This window comes from Bos indicus x Bos taurus, chromosome 28 (genome assembly GCF_003369695.1).
Source record: "Bos indicus x Bos taurus breed Angus x Brahman F1 hybrid chromosome 28, Bos_hybrid_MaternalHap_v2.0, whole genome shotgun sequence".
NCBI classification, from domain to species: Eukaryota; Metazoa; Chordata; class Mammalia; order Artiodactyla; family Bovidae; genus Bos; species Bos indicus x Bos taurus.
The window spans coordinates 7,899,767-7,909,557 of NC_040103.1; positions in this window are offsets into that span (position 1 = coordinate 7,899,767).

Here is a 9,791-nt window from a genome sequence, read left to right on the forward strand (position 1 = left end):
CAATGTCTGCCAGATTTGCTTTTCAAAATTTTTTGGCTTTTTCTTAAGCCAGGAGGCTGTCAAGAAATATGAAAAAACTAGTATGTTCCCACCTTTTCTCAAACTGTGTTATTTCTAGTCCAGTGACTTAGTAAGCAGGTTTTAAAACAGACCTCTTCACTCCTCACAATCATACTTTTTTCCTTCCACTTATCCTGCATGTGTCATGTCAAAGAATCTTTCATTGTGAAAAATTCCCAGCTGACTTCTGCCCATTTAAATCTCCATCCATCCATTATTTTCTCAGCATTTAAGTATGCTTTATGCTGGGAAATCCAATGGTCAGTAAGACCTATGTTCTGGACGTCACTGGCGATCCAGTTATCTGGAATCTGCCTGCCAGTGCAGGAGACATGGGTTCGATCCCTGGTCTGGGGAGATTCCAGTGTGTGGGGGCTCCCTTGCACCACAGCTGAGCCTGTGCTCAGCAACAAGAGGAGCCACCACACTGAGAAGCCCGCACGTCGCTACTAGAGTGGCCCTGCTCAGCACAACTAGAGACAGCACAGCGGTGAAGACCCAGTACAGCCAGAAATCGAAATAATAATAGTAATAATAAAAATAAAGAATTTTTTCAGATTAAGTGCTTTAAAAAAATAAGACATGTCCCTAGAAGTGGTCTAGTAGGAAAGAGGGACAAGTTACCAAGAAATTACAGCAACTTTGGTTGGTGCCATGGTTAGAACATTCCTGGATCCTAAAGAATCTCCAACAAAGGGCACCTACTCTGGCACCCAGGAAGGCTTTTTTCAACCCCATGGTAAAATCGGGGGCCAAGGAATGTTTTGCCTGTCCAAAGACCTTTGGTGGTGTCTGGCATAGTCTCTGGCCCATAGAATAGGATACACGTCACACGCAGAAGCCCCGAGGCAACAGACAGGATCCTAGCTGGAGAGGAAGGCACTTCTGGGGGGATTAGTTTGGTCTAAAACTCAGCAGTGGCCACAGGACTGGAAAAGTTCAGTTTTCATTCTAATCCCAAAGAAAGGCAATGCCAAAGAATTCTCAAACTACTGCACAATTGCACTCATCTTACACACTAGTAAAGTAATGGTCAAAATTCTCCAAGCCAGGCTTCAGCAATACATGAACCGTGAACTTCGTGATGTTCAAGCTGGTTTTAGAAAAGGCAGAGGAACCACAGATCAAATTGCCAACATCCGCTGGATCATGGAAAAAGCAAGCGAGTTCCAGAAAAACATCTATTTCTGCTTTATTGACTATGCCAAAGCCTTTGACTGTGTGGATCACAATAAACTGTGGAAAATTCTGAAAGAGATGGGAATACCAGAGCACCTGACCTGCCTCTTTAGAAACCTATATGCAGGTCAGGAAGCAACAGTTAGAACTGGACATGGAACAACAGACTGGTTCCAAGTAGGAAAAAGAGTATGTCAAGGATGTATATTCTCACCCTGCTTATTTAACTTATATGCAGAGTACATCATGAGAAACGCTGGGCTGGAAGAAGCACAAGCTGGAATCAAGATTGCTGGGAGAAATATCAATAACCTCAGATATGCAGATGACACCACCCTTATGGCAGAAAGTGAAGAGGAACTAAAAAGCCTCTTGATGAAAGTGAAAGAGGAGAGTGAAAAAGTTGGCTTAAAGCTCAACATTCAGAAAACGAAGATCATGGCATCTGGTCCCATCACTTCATGGGAAATAGAAGGGGGAACAGTGGAAACAGTGTCAGACTATTTTTTTTGGGCTCCAAGATCACTGCAGATGGTGATTGCAGCCATGAAATTAAGATGCTTACTCCTTGGAAGGAAAGTTATGACCAACCTAGACAGCATATTAAAAAGCAGAGACATTACTTTGCCAACAAAGGTCCGTCTAGTCAAGGCTATGGTTTTTCTAGTAGTCATGTATGGATGTGAGAGTTGGACTGTGAAGAAAGCTGAGCAGTGAAGAATTGATGGTTTTGAACTGTGGTGTTGGAGAAGACTCTTGAGAGTCCCTTGGACTGCAAGGAGATCCAACCAGTCCATTCTAAAGGAGATCAGTCCTGGGTGTTCATTGGAAGGACTGATGCTAAAGCTGAAACTCCAGTACTTTGGCCACCTCATGTGAAGAGTTGACTCATTGGAAAAGACTGATGCTGGGAGGGATTGGGGGCAGGAGGAGAAGGGGACGGCAGAGGATGAGATGGCTGGATGGCATCACCGACTCAATGGACATTAGTTTGAGTGAATTCTAGGAGTTGGTGATGGACAGGGAGGCCTGGTGTGCTGCAACTCGTGGGGTTGCAAAGAGTTGGACATGATTGAGCAACTGAACTGAACTCAACTGACCAGAACTTAGGTTTCTGTTTGGGCGGGGAGGAGGACGTCTGAGGAACGATGTCATGGTGGTGGTTTAGTCACTAAATGGTGTTCGACTCTTGTGACCCCACTGACTGTAGCCCACCAGGCCCCTCTGTCCATGGGATTTCCTAGAGGAAAAATGTTAGTGAGTTAATCAGGTCAGAGTATAAAGGGCTTGGACACTACACTAGGGACAAAATGTTTCCAAACAATTCTTTAGGCAGCAGAATGGATCCAAGGGGATGAGGCTGTGCATTTATACAGATAAATGGCCCACAGGAGTGATAGTGAGGCCTGGGAGGAGTGAATGGATTAGGGACATGGTAAGAAGAGGAGAGGCAAGTATGGACACTGATGGAATGTGGTGAGCAGTAACAGCCAGGGAGAGGGCAGTTAAGCAGCAGCAGGTTCAAGGGAATGGATTTAATCATCCACATGTCACCGGAGGCGCCTGTGGACATCCGCCTGATGCTGCGCACAGAGCCAGATCCCCCTGAGCTCAGGAGGAGTCATCAGGTGCCAGTGCCACTGAAGCCAGAAAGGATAAAATCACCCGGGAGGGACGGAAAAACGGGAGAATTTCCAGAAGGAGACTCGAAGAGAGGAGCAAGTTCCGGCAGAGGTTCACCACCTGCCCTGAGCGCCAGCTCCCATGGCCTCTGGCTCTCACCCAACTTCAGCATAGTCCTCAGCCTCCTAAATGAGCTGCTCTCCAACCTCTGGTCCCGTTTATCTGGTCCAGTCTGTGACAGAAGCTTAGAAGTCACAGCAACGTTCATTCCTGAAGCATTACCTTTATTTCAGTAACTTGGGAGATTTTTCTTAGACATTGCAAAGTTATAAAGCAGAAAGCACACCAAAAAAAGTCTCATTTTACAAAAGCTGCAAGGCACTTCCCTGGTGGTCCCGTGGTTGGGAATCTGCCTACCAGTGCAGGGGACACAGGTTTGATCCCTGATCTGGGAAGATCCCACATGCTGTGACGATTCTAGAGCCCTTGCTCCAAAACAAGGTGCGGCAATGAAGAGAGGAGTCATCAAGATGAGAAGTCACCGCACCGCAATGAAGAGTAGCCCCCGCTCACCATAACTAGAGAAAGCCTGTGTGCAGCAGCACAGCCAAAGATAAAAATAAATAAAAGTTTTTCAAAAGATGTAAGATTTCAATGATGTGTCATATTTTATCTTCTCAGACTCCGTTCTCACTAGAAATGGGCATGCACTCTATGTGCAACTTGAGTTATATAGTGACCATCTTTAAAAACATCAACAAAAATATCCCTAATGCTTTCATCCTATCAAATAGGTAAGGCAGCCAAGTACAGTGCAAATTACCCTTCTTAATTCAAGTCCGAAATCTTACAGTCAACTAACCTTCAACCAAAGTGCAAGAATACACAACGAGAAGGGTCTCTTTAATAAATGGTGTTAGGAAAACCGGATATTCACCTGTAAAAGAACGAAATCACACCCTTACCTTACACCAGATGTAAAGACTAACACAAAAGGGATTAAGGACTTACATATACACCTGAAACTATAAAACTCATAGAAGTAAATTAGGGGAGAAGCTCCCTGACATCAGTCTTGGTGATTTTTTGTTTTGAATCCAAATGTACTGCCAACACAATAAAAAATAAGCAAGTGGGACTACATCAAACCAAAAAGCTTGCTTTTTTTCCCTTTGCATAGCAAAGGAAACTTAACAAAATAAAAAGGCAACTAACGGTTAACCCCCTCCAAAATATAAGGAATTCATACAATTTAAGCAATATAATAATCCAATTTAAAAATGGGCAAACAGCTTAGACAGACACTTTTTCCAAAGACAGTCAAATGACCAACAAGTATGTGAAACACTGCTCAACATCACTAGTCATCTGGGAAAGTCATCAAAGTCCCAGTGAGTATCACACCTCTCATCAAGCTATGGTGGTGAGGGTGTGGAGAAAGGGGACCCATGCACTGCTCATGGTAATGTAAGCTGGCGCAGCCATATAGAAAAGTGTGGAGGTTCCTCAGAAACTAAAAATAGCACTAGACGATCAAGAGTACCACTGGGTACACATCCAAAGGAAATGAAACTGCTATCTCAAAAAGGTATCTGCATCCTCATGGTCACTGCCACATTATTCATAAGACTCAAGACACAGAAATAACGTGTCAGCGGATGAATGGATGAATGTGATACACATCCGCGTACAATGAAAGTCACCTTTATAAGGAAATTCTGCCATTTCCAGCAGCATAGATGAACTGGGAACATTATGCTAACAGAGGAAAGCCAGGCACATAGAGACAAATACTGCATGATCTCACTTAATTTCACAATGGCCACATACATCAGACGTCACACTGTACATATATTTAATTCAAAATACATATACAATTTTCATTTGTAAATCACATCTCAATTGACCAGGGGGGAAAAATCCCTGTCTTCCACTTACCGTGCAACACTGGGCATACCTTGTAAAATGGTGAGGATTCATTCGTTAATTCATTCTAGAGCTCAGAAAGGGCTTCCCAGGTGGCGCTAGTGGTAAAGAATCCACTTGCCAATGCAGGAGACCCAGGTTTGATCCCTGGGTTGGGAAGAACCACTGGAGAAGGAAATGGCAACCCACTCCATTTTTCTTGCCTGGGAAACCCCATGGACAGAGGAGCCTATGGTTGCAAAAGAGTCAGATATGACTGAGTGACTACACCACCACCACCAGAAATCAGGAAGTGTGACTGTCTTTACACACCCGTCTGCAGCTGCCAGAGCCCAGAGCTCCAGCCTCCTCTTTGTCAAAATCAAACAAGCACAGTGAGAAGCAGAGATGCAAGGAGCTGTCCGGGTGTGGTGATCCAGGTTCTAATCAGAAGTCTCCCTGAAGAACTAACAAATGCTATTATTTCTTAAGCTAATTCAAGTGGGTTTTCCATACTCGCTATAGGGTCCTAATTCATACAGGGAACTGCAAAGGAAGCCTTTGCAAACCACTGCAGCCCTCCACAGGAATGGAATATGGATCAAACTGGTCTATAAGAAATTTCCCGATGGTCCAGTGAGGACTCCATGCTTTCACTGCCGAGGGCCCAGGTATGACCCCTGGTGGGGGAACTAAGATCCCACAAGCCTCATTACATGTGTCCCCCACACCCCCGAAAAAGAAAGAAAAATGGTCTATAAAAGAATCAGTCTCTGCTGACAACTACAAAGTTATCCTCTTCAAACGCTAAGTAGGGAGAGCAACTGTGTGTGATGTGAACACCGCACAGAGGTCAGAGTAGTGCGTTCAGCCTCTATGGGGACCAGGGCTGTGTTAACTCGGGGTAAACTGAGACATATTCTGATTTTAAAACTTCAAAGGTGCCCGCTCGACCAAGGCAAACACGGAAAGGCCAACACAGTATGTCTACTTTCTGATGCGATTAAAGGCAGGGTCCATGGGGTTTGAGGACTTTTGGGGAATTCCAGCGGGACCTCGCTGTTGTCCCTGAGTGTGCAGACCACCAGGCACCGTGCCGTTTCTCACATCAAGCCCCAGGTTAGCCACAGCCTCTCTGCCCTTTCCCCCACCTCTAGCTTGTCAGTATTACGTCAAAGTACTTGATTCCCTTATCAGTTATTAGTGGAAATTAAACCAGGATTTACTACCTCAAAAATTATATAACTATTTAAACACTATAATGTTCCCGACAACCTGAATCTAAAAAGGGGGGGAAATCCATCTGATTCACTCAAAGATATAAATGTGGAGTAAAAACTTAAAAATGCACAACTAAAATGCTTAGAGGATGTAATTTCTGCTTAGTTGAATTTATTTCCTTCCAGAAATTCCTAAAATACATCTACTGACCTGGCCTATCTTGAACATAGTCTGATAACTGAGGGCCTGTACGGGGGGGCGCCCATCAAGTTCCACTACAGGGGGCCGGTTTAAGCACTATCTGCTTTTTAGAGTGCTATAGGACATCATCTGTGACCTTAACACAGCGTAAGTTCTTTCTATGACCATTTCCTATTCACATTTTCCACTTCACCACTGAGCATCACTGTCTGTGTCATACGCATGACTCCAACACCAGCAGTATCACCAAAACCAGGGAACTTGCTAGAAATGCTGATGGATACGTGTTTCTGCCCAGACTTGCTGCCCAGCAATTTGTTGTTAACAAGGCTTCCACGTGACTCTGATACATCTTAAGTTGGGAAAACATTACTACTACCTAATCCTCACCTGCTGACATGAAAGCAGAGAGGGGCTCTTAACCTGGACCTGTGAATGCTCTGAAGTTGAACGCAAGTATCAACTGGGGAGAAGCTGCACAGCTATCAACTTTCACAAAGGAATGGTGACCAAGAAACTTAATTCTGCTTTGAATGACCAAACTCAGCAGAATTCACTTCTGCAAATATATGCCAAGCCAAGATATTCTCCAAGCCTTAACAGCACTTAAGAGCACTTAAACAGGTGAGGCACAAGCAATAATAAAAACTCTCTTTTTTGTTACAAAAAAAATTTTTTTTTTCTATGGTAGACCAGTATTCTCAAAAATCTCTTGCAGTAACATTAACAAACACTCTGGTCTACAGGCTGATTCAACAAGGTCAGAAAGGCAGATAAACTCCTGAACTTAACTGAGGAGTAGAAGGATTCAAATGTTTACTGAATGCCTACCACACACATGGAACCAGGTTTCACACACTTTGTGTGAGATGTGAACCTAAGTTCTATTTATCTGATAACAGAACAGCACTGATACTACCAGGTAAAGTGAAGTCACTCAATCGTGTCCGACTCTTTGCGACCCCATGGACTGTAGCCTACCAGGCTCCTCCCTCCATGGGATTCTCCAGGCAAGAGTACTGGAGTGGGTTGCCACTGCCTTCTCCAGGGGATCTTCCTGACCCAGGGATCGAACCTGGGTCTCGCATTCCAGGCAAACGCTTTAACCTCTGAGCCACCAGGGAAGCCCCTGTTTTAAATGCTCTTCAAGTACAAACCGTGGAGACAACGGTGGAGAATCCGAGGGTACCTTTTCTCACGAGTACACCAAAATCACAACGGCTGATCTGTCAATTTAAAAGGCTGGGATCTACAAAAAGATCCTCTACAGAGACATAATGAGCCCCATACCAGGCTCCCCAGACCCGGGGTCCAGCATTAGGAGGAACCCCCACAGCTTTTGGCTTTGAAGGCCAGTAGGGCTTGTTCGCAGGAACCCCCAGAACTGAGGGCAAAGGAGATTTCACTCCAGGAGGGTGCACACAGGGTCCAGCACGTGACAAAAGCAGCAACCCCATACAAGATGGGTCAGATCTACCTGCTGGTCTTCAAGGGTCCCCTGGGCAGGGGGGAGCAGCTGTGGCTCTCTGGGGTCATTTAAGCTGGTGGCAGATGCAGCTGGGACCTATGTTAACTCCAGTTAGCAGCAGACATTTTTTCCATCTTTGGCTGCGAGACCTGGCCCCACCCGACAGCCTGCAGGCTCCTATGCTGGGACTCACAGGCCAAACAACCCACAGGGCGGGAACAGAGCCCCACACCACCTTTAGACACGTCCCTGCCCACTAGAGGGCCAAGACCCAGCTCCACCCATGAGTGGGCGTGGACCAGCACCTCCCACCAAGAAGCCTGAAACAAACCTCTAGACGAGCCTTGCCCACCAAGGGGCAAACACCAGAAGCAAGGCAAACAGCAATCACAGATCAGAACCTACCCAGGTCCTCAGCCCCTGGGAGACAAGAGGAAACATGCTGCTGGGACACAGAACATATACAGAAGGCTGCTTCTTCAAGACACATTAATGATGCTATTACACAGATAAAAATGCAAACAGAAATTAAAAAAGGAGATGGCCACACAGTAGGTTCCAGATGAAGGAACAAGATAAAATCCCCAAAGAACTTAGTGGAGGTGGTCAGTGGCCAGCCTATTAGAAAGCGTTCAGAGTAATGGTTGTAATCCACGAACTCGGGAAATGGATGCACAGTGGGATTTCAAGAAGTTTTCAGCAGAGAAAATATACAGAGCAACCAAATAAAGAGCTGAAGACTCTAAGCACAAACTGTGGAACCAAACAGCAATCTTTGTCCAAGGAAGCATGCCAATGTGCACTAACATTTTCATTTCCAAAGATGTAAGTGCAACTTTAACAACAACATCCAAGCCATTCCACTTGACTTAAATCTTGGGTTGAGCCCCATTTAGCCAGTATCCCCACCAATGCCTGTTTCCATCACTATGTGTGTTCAGCAACTGTGTGTCTAGAAGGAAAAAAAACTTTTGGTACCAGTAGTTTTTAACACAATATAGCTATAGCTTTCAAACGTGGTATCTAATTTTTCATGGCAAACAGAAGGGGTAAAAGTGGGAAGTGACTCATTTTCTTGGGCTTCAAAATCACCATGGACAGTGACTGCAGCCATTAAATTGACACTTGGTCCATGGAAGAAAAACTATGGCAAACCCAGATGGCGTATTAAAAAGCAGAGATATCACTTTGCCAGCAAAGGCCTGTTTTTTCCAGTAGTCATGTACAGATGTGAGAACTGGACCATAAAGAAGGCTGAGCACCAAAGAACTGATACTTTTGTGGTGCTGGAGAAGACTCTTCAGAGTCCACTGGACTGCAGGGAGTTCAAACCAATCAATCCTAGAGGAAATAAGCCCTGAACATTCATTGGTAGGACCAATGCTGAATGAAGCTGAAGTTCCACTACTTTGGCCATCTGATGTGAAGAGCCGACTCACTGGAAAAGACCCTGATGCTGGGAAAGACTGAAGGCAAAAGGAGAAGGGGGAAGCAGAGGATGAGATGGTTAGATAGCATCACTGACTCAATGGACATGAGTTGCAGAAACTCCGGGAGATAGTGAAAGACAGGGGAAGTCTGACATGCTGTAGTCCATGGAGTCACAAAGAGTCGGACACAACTTAAGGGACGGAACAATTTTTAAAGCACCGAAACTGTCATTCAAGTAAGATGAACTGGGCAAAATCAGCTCTACTATAAGCACTTCACTGCCTCTTCAGTAAGCATTAAAGCAAAGCTGATTATTTTCCATAAAGCCAGGTGACACCCAGCTTGGACAGCATTGGCGTTCACAAAGGCGTATATTAAGCATCCCCTCCTAAAATAAAACCTAGGCCAACCCCTCCTCCTCTTGGCCAGCTGTCTGCCCCTTGCTCTTTCCTCGTCTGTAATCCCCGACTGTCCCAGTCCATCCCCTTTTGGCAAACGCAGGACAGAAGACTGCTTCCTAGTTGCGTGGCCAATCACGAACTGGGCACCACTGCACTATTTTGGATTTGGGATCCTACTAGGAAAATGAACTGATCAACATGATTGTAGTGTTCACCTCATCCCACCTCACCCCCTAAAGAGCCTGCAGGGTTGTCACTGAAAAAAAGCACACTGTTTAAGGGCTCAGGATCACAAACCTGAA